The 17,700-nt window shown below is 44.8% G+C and overlaps 1 protein-coding gene across 3 annotated transcripts in view; it reads left to right on the top strand.

Annotated features, from left to right (window-relative positions):
• The window catches only part of PITPNM2 (phosphatidylinositol transfer protein membrane associated 2), a 125,643-nt gene that overhangs the window by 13,083 nt on the left and 94,860 nt on the right, over nt 1-17,700 (top strand). For all 3 annotated transcript variants that reach the window (XM_030958868.1, XM_030958866.1, XM_030958865.1), the window contains exon 2: nt 1,618-1,717. The gene's annotated coding sequence lies outside the window, so the exon portion shown is untranslated. The remainder of the gene's footprint in view (nt 1-1,617; nt 1,718-17,700) is intronic.

Raw genomic sequence — 17,700 nt, 5'->3', positions numbered from 1 at the left:
ATATTTTTAAGCTGTCTGGCTGCTTGCTCCTGGTGAGATTTCTGAGATTAATGGTCCTGAAATGTTACTTGAATTTGCTCTTCCTCCAGGATGAATCTGACCTGTGCAAGCACTATTATATTTTTTAAATTGCTGTGCAAGAAGTTACAAGAGCGAAGATCAGTTACTGGAGTTTTTTTAAGCTCTTGGCAAGACATAAATTTATGTTAACTGAAGCAGTGCTTGCAGCTAAAGGTATTGATATTTTTTCCAAACATGTCAGTTTCTGTAGGGAAGGAAACAGAGTGTATTGATGTTTTATTTATTTTTTGTGTAACACATTGGTAGCAGGTGCTAGTGTTGAGGCTTGGATCCGAGTCCCAGTCAAGGAGATGTGCTTTTATTTGTGTGGTTGTGGACCCAGATTTTGCATGTTCTGGTGCAAAACACAGCCCCTGCTGCTAGGAGGGAGCACAGGGGAGGACAACTGTGCCCTTTGTGACCTGAAGGGGAAAGGGATAATGGGGAGTACAGTGAGATAGAGGCAGTTTTAATGTGAGCATGTGGGAGCGACAACATTCTCTGCTCCATCACCCTGTTAGACAGTGCTGGGAGAGCCCTGGCTCTGCTCTGGCTGCTGCTTGGAGGACAGAGAAACAAAACATTAAAGAAGACCTAAAGGATCCTGGATAAACCTGGGGAGATCATCAGTAGAGAGGAGAGTGCAGAGCACATGTGTGTGCTCCAAAGTGCAACCCAGCTGCTTTAAAAGCAGCATTAAAACCATATTAAAAAACCCCCAGCATTAAAACCAGTTTGCAGTGGTTGGAGGTGAAGATGAGACTGCCCAAAGGAATCTTTTAGAAAGGCAATGGGGCTGCTTGGAACAGGCAAAGCAGTGACTTGCAGGTTCCTTGTGCCCTCAGCCCTCCTGACAAAAGTCAGCCTTGGGGGGAGCAGGTGGCTGGAACAGGAGTGTAAATGGGGTGCCTGGGCTTTCCCCACCTGGGTTTGCCCTCCTGGGTGCTGCTGCTTCACCAGCCCTGCCTTTGTGCCCTGTGGGAGCTGCTGGCTCCTTGCTCCTCCAGTTGTGGAAGGATTTGTGGGATTACAGGGGCAGCTCTGGCTCTGCTTCCACCCTCAGACGTGGGATCCTGCCCAGGCCCTGGGGGCTCCCTGAAGGATCTGTGGTGTGCTGGGTTTGTCTGTGGTGTCTCCTCCTGGGAAGTCACAGAGATCCAAGCTCAGAAGGGAAAAGCTTTGAGGAGAAGCTTTGAGGAGAAGTGCTGTACAGAGGGAGCACGTGAGAGTGGTCAGTGCAACGTGTGTGTTTTTTCTTCTCTCTTTTTTTTTCCTTCTTAATTTCCATGAGTTAGAGATGACGATGACTCATGGTTTGGAACACACTTGAAATCCCTGAGGTGCTCATTGCCGCCTACTATCACGTATTGAATTTCTGACATACCGGAGGGATGTCTGCAGAGAAACTCTGATGTGCAATTATAAAATGTTGTAGCTTTATGTTGTTTGCATAGGAGCCATTAGCATGGTGTAACTGGAAAAATAATGCAGCTTTATTCTTGCTCTTGATTTCCCATGGGCATGGCAGTTCAGCAACTGTGTTCTGTCTTTTTCTAGGATGTTGACACATGTGGACCAACAGTGACATCCTTTTTCAGCAATGCTGTTTTTGCTCCCTCCTGCATTCAGAAGCATCTAGAAAGATTTTTTGCAGAAGGTAGGTTCTGACATTTCAGCTGGATGGCTGTTCTTTTTCTTCTTGGTTAGAAAAAAACATTTAGATGTTACTAGAGAGAATGGTAATTTATCTGAGGGATGCTAACTTGCTGTTGGTGAGAGGAGATTAACCTTAGCTTGGGTTCCACTTGAGTAAATGCTTGGGGAAAACGTGCTGAAATGGAGACTGGAGAAGGGCTGCAGGAGCTCTTTGAGAAGGGCTTGGCAGTCACAGGACATGGTTGGCTTAAATTGCATAGATGTGTGCATTGGTAATAAACTTCTTTTGAAAGAAAGCTCACACTCCTTGCCTTTTTCTGTTTAGTCAGCATCCTTTCCTGCTTAAAATATTTCAAATAAATAAATTAAAAGGGAAAATGGCTGCACAGGATGTGCAATTAATATAATTTTTAATTTAAATCTTGGGTGTGTTTTTTTTTTCTCAAAAAAAAATCTTAACCTTGTTGATTTTATTTGTATTAAAATAAAAAGTAGTACAGCCTCATTTGCTACGATCAAATTGTAGTTTCTACCTTTCTTTGTCCTCTGAACTTTGAATTTGTTTTGGATTGCCAATAGGATTGAGATGCAGAACTTCCCAATAAACAGTGTGGAAGGGGAAGCAGTTACCCATGGTGGCTTTAACAAGGAACAGTGAAGAGATTGTTTTTTATGAATTTGTGTACCTGCTACTCCCTTATGCTGTCACCTTTGCAGTGTTGCTTGGGGGTTCACTGTGTGTGTCCAGCTCCATCCAAACCTCTTGTGTGAATTCTAGAAATATATCTCGCTGTGTGAGCTCTCACCACAAAATTAGTGGCTGGAGTTTTCTGGTAGACAGGGTGTCAGCCTTTAGCCTGACTGCACAGTTCTGCATCATCTTATTTCCCTCCAGTACATTGCTCAGCACTTAAGTGGTTTTTTCCTTTATCAGAAATGGTCTTTTTGACTCCACCAAATGTTTCTTTGGGGTGATAGTAAAACTTAACAATAGTCAGGTTTTGCTTCAAGAGCAATGAATTGCTGGGAAGAAGAGAAGGAATAAATGAGTTTGGATCTGAGACTGTTCACTTACCAGACTGAAATACGTTTTCAGTCTCTCTGGGTTTATACCTCAGGGTCACAGCAGTTACACTGAGACTGCAGTGACACCAGCTCTGTATGAACATGCAATACCTTTATCAGAAATTGTGGAAAACCAGGGGTGATTTGAATACCATAATTGTCTCCTGTCAGGAAATTGGCTCCCAATGAATTCATTGCCATTCTCCAGGTTGATTTCCTTCCTCTCTTTGGGATTAGCAGAGCCCAGTGCCAGGCTGGGTAGGCTGCTCCAGTACTACCTTGTCCCTCTGTGGAATACCTGATTTCCTCAGGAGAGAGCCCAGCAGCTCCTGCCTGCCCGCTGCAGTTCCAAAGGAGCTGTGGCCAGGTCTCTCTGGGATCAAAAGCTGCCAGCAGCAGCTTGAACAGAGGAGTTTATGCTCAGAGAGGCATTAATTGGCGTGTGAGTTTGTGCTGCTGTGCAGAGGGGGAACATCTGTATCCCAAGAGCTTTGCCTCCTGTTTTAGGTCACACACTCCCCCACAGGCTCTTGCAGAGGGAGCGTTTTTCTCTGAATTAACCATAACAGCAGAGAAGAAATGCAATCCTTGGCAGAGCTTAGAGTTTGCTTTGCCCCAGGGCTGAGGCTCCATTCATTTTGCTTTCCTGGAGGATTTTACAGGGCTGATGAGATGCCCCAAGTGGTCATTAATTCTCTGGGTAGGTGAGGGGAAATTGCCTCCAGAATGGTGTTCACAGGAAAATGAATCCCTGCTCTTGCGTCACCAGAGAGGAGCAACGTCTGTGAGCTGGCAGGTAGGGAATGTAGGGAGAGAAATGGGTTTTAAACCTTGTCAGGGAATGCGGTGCTCATGGAGACAAAAAGCTGAACCACCATGTCCAGGAAAATGCTGTGGGCTCTGGGTAATTTCCCCCTCTGTTCTGCCAGCATCGTTGTGCAGCCCTTTACTTTCTCCAGACCTGAAGGCTTTCAATCCAAACTGCTGGACAGAGTGAAAATTCTGGTAGAATGCTCCTGTGCAAGTCATCCTTGGGAGTATTTTGCATAGAACTATTTCAAAATCCAGGGAAGTGTCCTGAATCCCTGCTGTGAGCAGAGCCCGAGGGAGGCATGTGCAGAGTGAGCTGTGTGTGCCAGTGATGCTGGGAGCTGTGGGGCCTGGCTGGCAGCCAGGGGGATGCAGTGTCATGAGGAGATGGAGGGTGCTGATGTAGGATGGGGAGGGACCTGCTGCTCTGTCCCTCAGCATCCTCACTTCCAGCTCTCCTGGGCACTGTGCTGCCTTTTTGTGCTTCCACTGCTCCTGCAGCTGCAGCAGCCTGGATGGGATGGTGTTTTCTATCTGGAAGAAGAGGCAGAGTCTGACATTGGGCAGGAGGATAATAAGAGGGGCAGGTAGATGAGGTTGAATCCAAGGGTGCCTGAGAAGATGTGAGGCAGACTGGGGACAGGGGACTTGTGCCCTGGGGAAGTGATGTCCCCTCTGAGCAATTTGTAACAGCACTGAAGGAATGTGTTGTGTCCTGTCAAAAGGAAGCACAGTTCTGGTTTGCAGTTGTCTCCTACTGTCCTTCCAGCACTCCCTGCCTTGCCTGCAGCACCTGTGCCTGTGTCATGCTGGGCTGTGATTTTCTACCCCTGGCTGTGTGATGTGACCAGCTTTTCTCCATCCAGAGCCTTATGTCCTTTTATAAGGACACAAATTGGGCCTGAACCTTACCTTTTCTGCACCTTGTACTTACCAGGGGACTTAGTGTGGGACCCATGACAGGAGAATTGAACCCCTTGATAGGGGTGAGTTTGTGGAAACCAACTAAATGCAGGGAAATCTGTCTTCATGTTGGATCCTTCATCAACTGAAATGAAAAACTCACTGTGAAGAGTTAGATCAGGGGGATAACACTCCAGGGAGCTGGGTGATGGCTGCTTTTGTCTGGCAAGGAGAGGAGCCCTGTTTGGCAGCATAATGGAGCAGCACAATTGTGACATTTCCCTGTCTCAGTGTGTAAAGGTTGACTTGTTACTGTGCCAGGCAGGGAAAAGGGAGAGCTGCTGAGAGGTGAGGAAAGGAGAATGGGATCTTGTAAAGGTGGGAGAGTTACAGGTAAACCCATTTAGACCTGCCAGGACACAGATGTTTGGAAAGGTACAGAAGGATCCCTTTTCAAAAAGAAGGGATCTACAGAGTCTCCTGTATAATGTGGCACTATGAAATTTCTCATGGAAATGGATGAGTTTTTCTTTTGGTGGTTTCCCTCCTTTTACAATAGAAACACAAGACACAAGGAACTGTTTGGACATACATCTTTAACTGAGAGGAAAGGGCTGTGATGCTGCTGTGGTGTAACCACAAACTAACTGACAGTTTCCTGTTGCAAGTAACTTTCTATAGATCTAAACCTCCTTCATTTGTGTTTGTTTTTCTGTGCTGTTTAAATATCTGAGGAGAATTCTCTTGCTGCTAGGCTTCTGTTTTTTGACAAAGTCTTTGTTATAATTTTGGAGGATGGTGGCATGAAGAGAGATCATTACAGCACTGATACAAACTCAGATGGAGTCCAGAAAGTTTCTGTGTTTTACAATCTGGTTTAATGTAGAAATGAAGAAGTAACACCATTGAATCAGATTGGTTTTACAGTTACATTTGCATGTACAAAGCTCTGTTTATTTCTGAGGAGAAAAGATGTCATCGTGTGAACCTGCCTGTGTGGCTGAGATGCTTCATGTGATATTTCCATGGCATCATTACTGGCTTCTAATTCTCCTGCCTCCTTCCCACCCTTCTCCCCTGTGATGTGTTAAATATCACAGCTGCAGAAACGAGGGCACGTTTTTTCCCTGCCGTTCTCATTCCAGCTGGAAAACTTGGACAGAACCTTCCCTTGTGGTTTGTGATACTGTAAATAAAGGCTTGGGAGGTCACACGTTTTCCATCTCAAGTTATTTTGATTCCAGAACTGGAATGGGAGAGGAGAAGGGAGGAGAGGAATAAAAATAAAAACAAAAACAAAACCTCAAACTGTTGTAGCTTATTGTGGGAAAAAGAGCTCATTAATGCAAAGGGGAAGCAATTGGAAAAAAGGCCTTTGCAGAGAGGACTTAGTCTTTGACTGAAGCTGCGACTTGGATAATTAGGGTCAAAGATTTCAAAGGAATCTTCTGTAAAGCTTTGAAATAAAAGTTATCTACAAAGCAGAGGCCCGGAACACCAGCTCCTGTGATCTGGGGCTGTTGCTGGGCAGTTGCTCTCTGCCTTAAAAGGTGCCTCAGCCTGACTCTCTGTAGGCGTGTGGGTGAGTAATTTTACCTGTGTCCCTCTGAATATGGTTACTCATACTCTAAAATGTCAGTGAAGTGGGCTTTGAGTGTGGAGTTGAGAAGTTGTGGTTGTGGGTCTTGCTGGCTGCGGTCGGCTGAGCTGGAGCTGTGTTTGCAGCCCAGGCAGTACCCGTGGACTGGGGCGTGGGGGTGGGAAACCCATTTGCACATTTTATCAACATCAGTGGTGCAGTTCAGCCCCCTGAAAACCCCACAGAATCGTGGCTGGTACTGCTGCTGTTCACAGCTGGAGTCCCACATCTGCAGGCTTGGGCTCCTCAGCTGTGTCCCTTCTCATGTTGGCGTTTGAGGCTGTTGGTACTCACAGAGAACACTGTTTAGGCTTAACCTTATCGTGTTTTTCTCTTTTGGTATTTGTGTTATCATGTTTTGGACTGAGTAAGAAATGAGCTCAGGGTAAGGTCCACTGGGCTTTACTACTTGGTGGTGGTATGCTGGGTGTGATGAATGTGGCTTTAGAGAGGAGACACTAACACTTACTGGCAACTGTGGCGCTCACTTTAGTGGAGTTCTGAAGAGACCTTCTTCTGGTAACGATTTTTCTGTTGGCTTTTTTATCAAAACAGGATACAAAATGTGAATATAATTTGTCACTGTAGAACTCACATTGTACCTTGACACTACAGAAGTATTTCTTTTTCCATAAACTGTTATATTTATAATGTACAGCAGGAACAAAAGAGGAACATTCCACATCTAGATGTTAATCTCTGCACCGGGTAGTCTTTTGATTCAATAACTTTTCTTCCTTGATCTTCTTTCTCCATTTTTTTTTTTTTTCTTTAATAGGCACAGGACATATGGACATAAAAAATAATGGCCCAATTTCACCCCTGCTGTAGCTCATTGACGTCATTAAAGCTACAGCAGGGATGACTTGGCCCAGATTCTTTAAAAATAAGACCTGATGAACAACCTCTCCTGGAAAAGCTCTGTGGAGAAGGTTGTCCTGAGCACAGCATAGAGCAGATGTGATGCAGCTCACCCTGACATTGGATACCATTCCCCTTGATGCTGTTCCAATGAGATGCTGGGCCCTTCCTGGAGGGGACAGAAGGCTGCAGATGTGGTCCAGATGTGCTTTTACCATGTCATAATAGTGTGATGGAAAGGGGCAATAAATAAAGTGAGAGAAGGGCACTTAAGCAGAGGCAGGTCTGGGAAACCTCCCTTGCTTGGAAGCTGTCTGTGCATGAGGACTGCGCTTGGCACATGGTGAGGCAGAAGATGGAAATGTAGAGTTATCTGGAAAAAACTGTTGCCCTAAGCAGATTTTTAGGAAGATGATTTAAGTGTGTTTTGCATTTTTGTACTTTTTCCTCACATCGTCTGCAACGTCTGGGTATTGCCACACAAGGATCAGCCATCTGAGTGTGGCAGTTCCTGGCATAAAGGAGCATGCAAGGTTCAGTATCTCAGGGTAGGTCTAAGGTGCAGCTGCTTTTTCAGGGCATATTTCCCTCCTTAGAACTGGGCATAGAAATAGAAATTCTAGGTAATGTAGATCAAAAAAGGCAACATGGATCATGGTGAAAATAATAGATATTAAATGTGGAGTCTGAATTAAGCAGAAAAACGTGCTTTCAGATCTGAACACACTGGAAACAGGAAGGTGAAAATGTGAAAAGTTCTCAAGAGCTGTTGACTACTTTCTGTTTACTAAAATAGTGGTGGCAGTTCATAGATGGTGACTCTGAAAATCTTCACGCTAACATACAAAGTGAGTGTTTTACTCCCTGTTACTTATAACTGCAGGGAGAAACACCCTTCAGAGAGCAGTCAGAGCCCCAAAGATGTATCTGAGGGGGGTGAATGCCTGATTGTACAGCCAGTGTTCATTGCCCAGGTACAGCCAGTGTTCATTGCCCAGGGTATCTTGAATTTAACTGAATCCTTGGTGGTTATAACTGTGCCTGGCCAAGCCAGGTTCTCTTGCAGTGGGTCCAAGAAATCAGATAGTTCTTTTTCTGATGCCAGACTCTTCTGGTCCATTGAGTATAACTGCAAGAACACATAGTTCCCAAGGAGGAAAATGCTTACTGTGTTTTTGGTGACAGCTGAAGCTAACTTGGGGGAGGGCAAGATGGAGCAAATGGCACTTGTCTGCTTATGAGAGCATGTTCGTTTTAAGGGAATTTGAGTTGGAAAGTTTTTTGCAGTGAAAAGCCAGAATAGTGTCAAAGTGACATTGACTAGTATAAATAGTGAAGGGAGAATGAAATCTTTAGAATATATTCAGTCCTTTGATTAGTCATCCAAAACTCTGATGGTAAGACAGTGAAAGAAATCTGGGCTTAACCTGATAAATGTCCTTCTAATGGTGGAACAAGTCAGAAAACCCAAGAATTTAATTCATGATATCCAGAGAGGTCATGAAGCAGCTGGCAGCAGACTGCTGAGGAAGAGTATTAATCCTAGAGGAAACAGGGGGAAAAGGTAACTGAAAACTCTGCAGCCTTAAGGACTTTTGGAAGTAAAAGATATTTGTTGTAATACAGATAAAGGTAATTAGCTTGTTTTATTGCATAGAATACACCCTTGTCTGATTAACTATCTTGCTTTGAAGTTCTCTTTCCTTGTACTGTCTTCATCCATTTCAGTCTCCCCTATGTCATTGTGGGTTGACCAGTTTAGGATCTAACCCTGCTTTTACTGAGGTTAAAAGCAAAATTTGATGGGTGTGAAAAGAACCTGCCCTGGGATTTGAAGTGAACCCCCACCATCTCTCTCTACCCAGACTGATGAGCAGCATGGATTGAATATTTATGCCAGTTCCAATAAAACCTTGATGATTGCAGAGAAGGGTTGAAGAGAGGATTCTACCTGAGTAAAAGAATATATGAAAATTTTAAATTGCATATCTTTGTAACTGACCTATAGCAGTTAATTTTCCAGAACCAAGACTACGTTGTCATCAGTTTTAGCAGAGTAGAGAAATGATTAATTTCTGGGGTATACAGAGATCTTTCTTAATAATCAGAAGCATGTCATCTGGTTGAAAATACAATTTTTCAGGAAGGAGGGGAGCTGTAAATGGGCAGCAGCTCGTTGTTATGGATGCAGTCAGACAGAGCACAGGCATCCCTGTGAACCAAGCCCAGCTCCCTCTCTGTGGCACTCAGGCAGTGCTGGGAAGTGATGAGCTACAGCCAAGTCTGGTTCCTCTGGAGCTCAGCACGTGGATGTCACGCTGCACACACGTCCCCGGGCTGCAGGAGGTTATCAGGGAGATAACCTGGCTGAACCCCAGCCACTTGTGATGGTATCTCAGCTTCACAGCCTCCAGTGGAAACTCCAGGAAATTCCAGTTCCTACTGAGGCAGCCTGTTGTGTTGATCCTGTGCAGGGGCTGTGAGGGAGAGGAGGATTCACCAGCCCATGCACTGACAGACCCATGTACCTGGTTTGATTATGAAGAGTTACAAGTTGAAATCAAGATGCAGATCAGGAGTGCTCTGAGTACCTAGAGAAAATCCTTTGCCTGTGGTTCCTGCATCATCTCAGCAGTTTATTAAAAAAATAGAAAGAAAAAGAGGGGGAGGCAAATACCATCTGTATTTATTCAGATTAAAAAGGAGTGTGGGGATGGGGCTGTAGGGTGAAGGGGAACTGTTCAGTGCTGAAGCAGAACTTTCAATTTATTTGATGGGAAATTTTAATCTATTCTGGATGATTTAGCTGTTAAGCTCTAACTCACTTCAACTCATCACCTGCTAAGTGCTTTGGTTCCACTGGGTACTCTCAAGTCCTCTAGAGGCCCATGATGTTCAACTCTATTCCTAAGAGCTCACAGAGTGTAGGAAAGAGTGAGGTAAAGGAAACTTTTTAAAAACACTGTTTGTGTTTATAAAAGAACAAAAAAAATAACCTTGAAATTAATTTGAGCTATCCCCTTGATCAATGACTCCACATTGTCCACTAATTCTTTTGTATATATAGCTAGAATACAGCCTACCAGTAAAAGTTCTCTTCGTTTCTTGCTATTTTGAGGTTTATTTTGATGGATTATGTTTCTAGGTAACAGTTGAAGGTTATTTCTGGGAAATGCTGCCAGAATGTTTATTAACATGTGACTAGACCCAGGTAGAGTCCCTTGAGAAAATCTGGCTCTTCTGTGCACTCTCAGCAAGGGGCAGTGACTGTGCTGAAGGGTGAGAGTCCTCCCCGTTCCCTGCCCACACTGGGCCTGGAAATAACTCTGTCAATAGTAGAAATGTCACAGCAGGAATGACTCGCTGGATGTGCCCAATTCCGTTTATCTAAATGAGCTGTGATCCTGGATTTAATGTGCTGTTTCATAGTTAAGATAAGAGTCACATGAATTAGATTATTGTTGGAGGAAAAAAATAGAGGGGTTCTGATATAAATACTTCTGTGGGAAGTTTGGAGAGCATTAGCAAGTCTTTTTACTTTTATGAACAGCAGTGGTCAAAGCAGTTTCCTGCAAGAGATGCTTTCCACATGATAGGAACTCTAGTCATTAAAAAAGCATGAATTGGATTAACAAGTGTAGGGTTATTTTAATTTGCCTTTGAGTCTTCAGATGTCAGTGCAAGCTTTAATCAGCAGCTGTGCCAGTGAGGAGCCACCTTGTGAAATGGCAAGGGAGGCTGTGGGTAGAAATGCCCCTGGCTGAGTGGTTCGGGGGCTCCCCTGCACCCTGAAGGGTCCTGCCCAGCAGCTTCTCAGTTCTCCAGGATGGCATGAGCTCTCATGACCCTTCTGTGGCCTTGTAAGCAACAGCCAGAGGTGTCCCTGTGGTTTGTGGAGCTGAAGACAGGGTCAGCAGAGGGGCACTCGTGTGGACAGTGGGGTGGGTACCCAAGAGCACCTCCTGCCTCAGTGTGAGGCTCCTGGGTAAGAACATGTGGCAGAGGTAGTACAAGTCTTGTGACCCTGGCAGCTGGCAGTCTCCTGGGCAGTTGTCTGATGCCTTTCTTTCAGGTGAACTTCAAAATACTATTTATTCTTCCTTCTGGAAGCTTTCTCTGCATGTGAAACAAACTCCTGGAGCCCTTTGTCTTTACTTTCACATCACCCTTATGGCCCGTGGTGCCCATTGCTTTGAGCACCCATCTATGTTCCCCAGGGTTCAGTGGGAGATACAGCAATGACAAATGTTAACAGCTCAAATTCTTCTTTCCGTGTGTGCTTAATAAGCAAAACATCATCTGTGTTGTTTCAGAGGCAGTGATGAGCAGTTCTCTCCTTCCCTGTGTTCTCAGGGCTCGGATGCTCAGCTTTGGCTGAGTACCAGGGGTTTTGTCATGAGGAGGCAGAAGCAGGAGGCACAGAGGGTGTCCCTTCTCAAGGCCATGGTGGGAACAGCAGTGCTGAGCTTCTGATAACCCTGAGGGGAGGGACTGTCCCGGCACTGTCACTTTGCTGGGGCATTCTTAGTGCTCATGTCTGAGTGGATGGCTGTGTTCTGGAGGTCATGATCCGGGAAAAGGCAATTTCCCTGGACAGGGTGGCAGGAAGTGCAGGAGGTGAGGCAGCAGGAAGCAGTTTTGTGATCCTGAGCTCCTCTTGGTAGAAAAGTTGTGCTTGTTCTTATTTCTGCTCTGGCTCTGTGCTCTTGGCAAAGCTTGTGTTTAATTTTGTGGGATGTTCAAGGCAGTACCTGCCATCTCTCTAGACAGCTGTACTCACTCCTCTTGTTATCACCATGGCTGTTCACTGGTGATAAAGGAGAAGCAGAAAAGGAACCAGAATCCTGATACTTGGGAACATGGCAACGCTTTAATTTGAATTGTCTCTTGTAGCAGAGGGAGTCCAGGCACTGTGGAGATCTGCTTCCTTGAAGACCTGAAATACACTTTTATTGACTACTCAAACTTTGCTACTTTGTCCCATCATGATTTCAAAACCATTGGAAAGCTTCCCTTCCTCCCCACATCTTAGTGCTGTCTTCATAGCTGCCTCTTATGAATCGAAATACCCCCTGTGCCATTCCCTTTCTTTTAATATAAGCTTGCCTCTACTGCAAATAAATACATTAATTTAATATCCCTGAAATCAAGTGGCTCCAGTGTTGCCAAACTTGTGTTGCTGGTAGCTCAGGGGGATATTTTGCCCAGCAGAGACACAGATGTGCTGCTCCTTGCATTGTCTGTGCTGTGACCATCTGACATTGGCCTTCCTTTTGCACAAGAGCAGGATCTGGTAACTCACACTACCAACCTTTCATAATCCTCCCTGCCAAGCTGATTTAAGGGAAAGTGTCAATTCTCCATCTCCTTCCACCCATGCCATCACACACCCCCTGACTGTTCCACTCACCAGCTTTCCTGGCCTGTGGAGTCTGCCTCATTTCCTTGTCACTGCCTGGCATCAAAGTGCAGCTTGAGGGAGTGCAGGGTGCCTGCTGCTTTTGCTGAGGTGTTCCCTGGGCTGTTCCCAGTCACCCTTGAGCTCTGGGGTGCTGCTTCCTGATGTCAAAGCAGAGGAGTAACTCTGGCCAGGGGCTAAACTGCATCAAGCTTTTGGAGATTAAGCTGATTGCAGATCTCTCATAAATCAATCTTTCTGTATTAATAAATAAATGCCTGCGATAGTTGCATTATTACAGTTCATGGAAGCTTTCAGAAAGAAAAATTTCCTGAATGAGCCATTTCTGCAGTCTCAGCTGGCTTTTAAAGACTGGTGTCATTAATTGAATTTTGGCTTTTCCTCTGGAATGGGGACTGTGCTTTTTGCTTAAGCATATAGTTGATGTACATGAAAGAGAATAGGAGATAAAGTCTTCAGAGCTACTTGCTTGGCTTCTTTGGCCATCAGGTTACTGGGAAGAGTGGGCAGCCTTTCAGTGGGACTGCCTTATACTTGGGTCTTTGAGGTGTGAGGCTTTCCCCACTGAAGGCCGTGTCATGGTTGTTGGCTGGCTGTAGAGACCTGGCTGCTTGTCTGCTGCTGACTCATTCTTCCTGCAAAATCTCTCTTAAAACCACAAAACATGGTCTATATATTACAAGTAACCAGATTCTTCTTTCTACAGGGAATGATACTTGTTGGAAATCTATCTTGACTAATTCAGAGCATCGCAGATGTAATAATTAAGTGCTCCTTAATTTCCATACTCATTTGGTGGGGAGATAATAGCTTCTTTTTTAAAACTGGGCTTTGCCTTTTGAAAATACTCTGACCAGTGTTACAAAGAAACCATATTATAGCCCACCCTTAATAGCCACTGATTAGAGGGTCCTTTGTGAAGTGTTGTCTGTTTCTGACATAAATTAATTAATATGGAACCAGCAAAATTCCTATGGAAACAAAACAGAAGTAAATTTAATACCAGATGAATGTGTGTTTTGGGCTATGAAAGTGATCATGAAACTCATTTCTTAACAGGACCACTAGAAGAACAAGCAAATCTACAGAGAGGTGGTTGTAAACCTCAGCTAAAAATGTATGTTTGTGGATATAATTAAACTTTAGTTAATAATGTATTGTCCTCAGTCTTGGCAGAGAGCTGTACTTGGGCTGTGGCTACACGTCCAAAGCATTTTTACCAGATTAACTTCCCTGTGCAGCCTGGTCAGGAGCTCTCAAAGCACTTGCAGCTCTCCAGTGGCTGCTCTGCATCTCTGCTGCTCTCTCAGCTCTGAGAGCAGTGAACCCTTTCCTGTGGCCCTGGGTGGCTGTCCCTGTCCCTGTCCTGCTCTGGGGGAGGCAGGAGGCAGCTGGAGAGACTCAGCAGCAGCCCGAGGAAGGGTGCAGTGTGTGAGGGTGATGCTTCCTGATTCACTTTTTGCATTGCAAATCCTGTTTCGTAAGTAAGCCGCTTCCACCGATACCTTAAACGATTTATTGTCTCTCAGGGCTTTCCTTCACCTGGAAAAAACCAAAATATCATCAGTGTCTTTGAAACCTCTGTGCTGAGCATTATATGATTAAGTTGTACTTTTGAAGTGACAGGTTTGAGCATATAATTTTCATGACCATCTTTGCTTTCAGGGGTCATAAATACTGGTGCCAGCTGTAATGAAGTGCTGTACTACTTACTATGTTCTTATCATTGTGTATGTCTTTTTGTTTAAATTACTAAATCACAGTGGCAATGGCCATAATAATGTGGTTGTTTTATGTCTTGGAACAGGGGAAAATAATTTTATTTAGTTGGAATAATGTAATTGTAACGTGCCTCTGGGTTAGAGTTAAAGGGGGAGGTGGTGCAGGTGGCTGGCAAGGCAGGGCTGTTCTCTGGATGATTTTCTGCAGCAAATTCCACAGCCGTGGAGTGGCAGCACATTTGTTTTTAATGGAACAACTTGTGAGCAAACACTGGGGTGTTTATGATGACAAGGAAAGCACTAGAAAAATAGAGGCTATAAAATCCCACTGGTTAAGGGCAGCACATGGATAATTGGCTCAGTCAGGTGCATCTGCGGATCTGCGATCTGGTCTAAGCCATTACTGGCAAAACACTTGAGCTCTTTGCACCTCTGAAGGCTGTCTGTAGGGGAGGCAGCTCTGCCTGGGTGGTTTTGTGAGGCAAAGTGCCAGGGAAGGACTCGGAGATCCTCTGATGGAAACTGCTTCAGAGATAAGGTGTTTATTTCCCCTTTTGAAGAGAAAATATGTGTGATGGTTTCTTGAATCAGGATGACTGCACCAATTCAGATCTAATTTGATAAATGAAGTATAAAGGCCCAGTGAATGACCTTCTGTAAAATACAAGAGTGCCTGAACTATTTGTTCTCTGAATCTCGCTTCTCATCTCTGTATTTCCTGCTCATGCTGTTCATTAGTCTCCTGTGCCCTGTTGTTTTGGGGCAGATAATGGATAGCTGAGTGGTGATGCTGAAAACAAAGCTCCTGTATAAATAACCTGCTTTTCTCAGCATAAATTCTTCTGGGTATGGGGCACATTCCCACACACGTTTTTTGTTTGTAGCTAGTCCCTGACACATATTAGTGTTCCTTATGTGTCCTCTTGAAGTCCACTTGATTGAGGCATCTCTTCCCCTGGTGAAAGCTTACACTGCTGTGGCTGCACACGGACTGTGGTTTATTTCCAAATGAATCATGAGGGTTTTACAAGCTGTAAAACTTCTCTGGAGAGCTTAAGGGTGTGACCAGCTTACAAGCGTGGGTGATTTTTTTTTTCCTTTTTTTTTTCTTTCTTTTTCTGGTTCAAGGCTGAATACATCCTCAATATCTGCTTGATGTTTTAGGTTGCCAGCAGGATTTGTTTTTCCTTCAGATGGGATGCAGCACAATCCCAGACTTGTGGCTGCCTCCAAAGCTTTGCTGGGACTCCCTTGGGGACTTGGTGTAGGGAGTGATAAAACTTCATTAGTGTAGGTTCCTCCAGCCAGTGTAAACCTTTTATGAGCAATAAGCTTGTGCATTTGGAGAACAAAATTGCTGATTTCTCTGGCTGGGCTTTGCTTAAGGTAAATGTGTCTTTTTGCCTTCCACAGCAGCTCTTTTGCCAGGCCTGGGGAGGCAGATTTGACCAGTCCAGCTTAGTCCAAACCACTTCTCTCCCAAGCTGTTTGTTCTCCTGTCATTCTGTTGGTGGTGGAACAGCCCTGCAGAGGGGACTGTGGGTTGGCAGAGCTGGTTCCCTTGGGCTCATCCCTTAACCTGCTGGGCTCTTCTGGCAGGGGGTGCCAGCTGGGAGGTTTGGGATGTACTCTGCCACTGCCTGGACCTGGAATGTGTGAGCAGCTCTGGGGAGAGCTGGCACATCCACGCCTGGCTCTGGCATGTGTGCTGGGCTGGGGAAATCTGGAAACCAAAGGGTGTTTGCAGTAGCTGGAGTTCTGGGTGGGGGCCTGTAGGAGCATTTCTTGCACAGTGTCCTGCAGGGCTCATCCCAGGATCCTGCTGCTTGTCCCTCTACTCTGACTCAGCCTTGGCTGCCCCAAAGAGAGACTTTCTCCAGAGCAGGGCACTGGCCAAGAAATCTGGAGCTGGCAGTGATACAGAGCTGGCAGGGGACAAACCAAGCTGGTAGGAACTGTCAGGAGCTCTGGGAAATAGAGGGGAATATTTTTTTTAACCTTTTTCAGGCATATGCCAAGGGTAGGTGGTTCAGAAGGGGAATACCTGGCACATTATGATGCCAACTTACCCAGCTGCCCTAACAGGGTACTTTTGCCAGGAACCTTTGGACCTATTCTTCTTGGTGTAAACAAAATCAAATAAAATACTTGTTACTATAAATAAAATGAGCATGATTACCTGGAGTCTCTGGAGGCACCTCACACGGTCAGCATTTGTTCCTTTCTGCCTCTGCCAGCAATTACTGGAGAAAGAGGGAACCATCAGTGTGCACAGGCATCAGCCAGGCAGCATGGAGGCTCATAATGACTTTCTTCTATGATAAAGGAGATATTTTTATAGTCTGAATTTTTTATTTTACTTTCCCCCTAGTGGGAGAGAATTACTGGTGATGATAGTTGGTAGAGCAGCTCCTGTTGGGAAGCACTGAATGGAGGAAGGATTTATTGAAGGGAATGTGTTGCGAATTCCTTTATAACGCACATTTTTTCTTTCCCCTTTATTTAAAGAGGTTGTTTATAACTAAGAGACCATTAGCGCTCAGGAGGTAATTTTGTTCTAGCAGTACCTTATTGAATGAAAGCTTGGTAGTCTGTTTCTGGATGGAAGCCTTGGGAACAGCTCCTGTGTAATGCTGTACCTAAGCTTTTTTTTCCCCATTTCTCCTTTTTTCTACTTTAAATTGCGGTTGGTGCCGTTCCTTCCCATGTAGTTGAATGAACAGCTTTGTGAAGTACATGTCAGCATTTGAATTATGCTTTTCATTTACTGTAGCCAGTTCCAGGCCTCTCCTTTCACCCCCAGGGTTTCTAGAAGGTTTCTTGACAAATCTCCCTTTTCACCCCCAGCAGCCCAGAGACAAAAACCCAGGAGCTCCTTTGTGTGCTGCTTGGCTGCTTTGCCTGGCTTGCTGATGCTGTTAGAGAAATTCTGTGTTTTTTGCAAATGATACTAAAATTAGGGTGTGGCAGAACTGTGCTCTGAGAGTCCTGCTCAGGTTACTGCCCACGGCTCTGCCTCTGCTGAGGAGCAGTCAGAATTTATCAGTGTAAAACCTTCTACACCAAGGGAGTAAACAGCACAGATTAACTGGTGCGGGATGCTGAGCACTCGGCTTCCCTTGTTGTGTAAAGTGGGGTTTGTAACTTCTGGCTTGAATACTGACCTCATACTTATAATCCTATGTCTAAAGCACCTGCCAATCATTCCCCACTGTAGCAGTTAAGAGATAAGAGAGAGAAGTGTATGGCAAAGACTGAGGATCATTGCAAGAGCTGTGTTCCTGTTTGGTTTAAAATAATCTTTCATGTGATCAAAGAAAGGGTGATGTGTTCCTAATTATCTCCACTGTAAAATCTTTTGAGCTGTTGCTGCAGGATGTCTAATCCAGAAACCTCTTTTGGTGATAAAAATGGTGAGGGAAGGTCATGTGTATTTTGCATCTTGCCCCTTTTACCCTCCCTTTAGTTAAAGCATTTGGGATGGAATACACTGAGCTACCCAGGTGCAGAGGATATTACAGATTTCCATATTGCAAGCCCTAATTTTAGCTTCTCTCTGCAGGGTT

Source organism: Camarhynchus parvulus, chromosome 15 (genome assembly GCF_901933205.1).
Source record: "Camarhynchus parvulus chromosome 15, STF_HiC, whole genome shotgun sequence".
Taxonomy (NCBI): domain Eukaryota; kingdom Metazoa; phylum Chordata; class Aves; order Passeriformes; family Thraupidae; genus Camarhynchus; species Camarhynchus parvulus.
The sequence above is the reverse complement of the archived record's forward strand: the minus strand, read 5'-3'. Positions and strand labels throughout refer to the sequence as shown.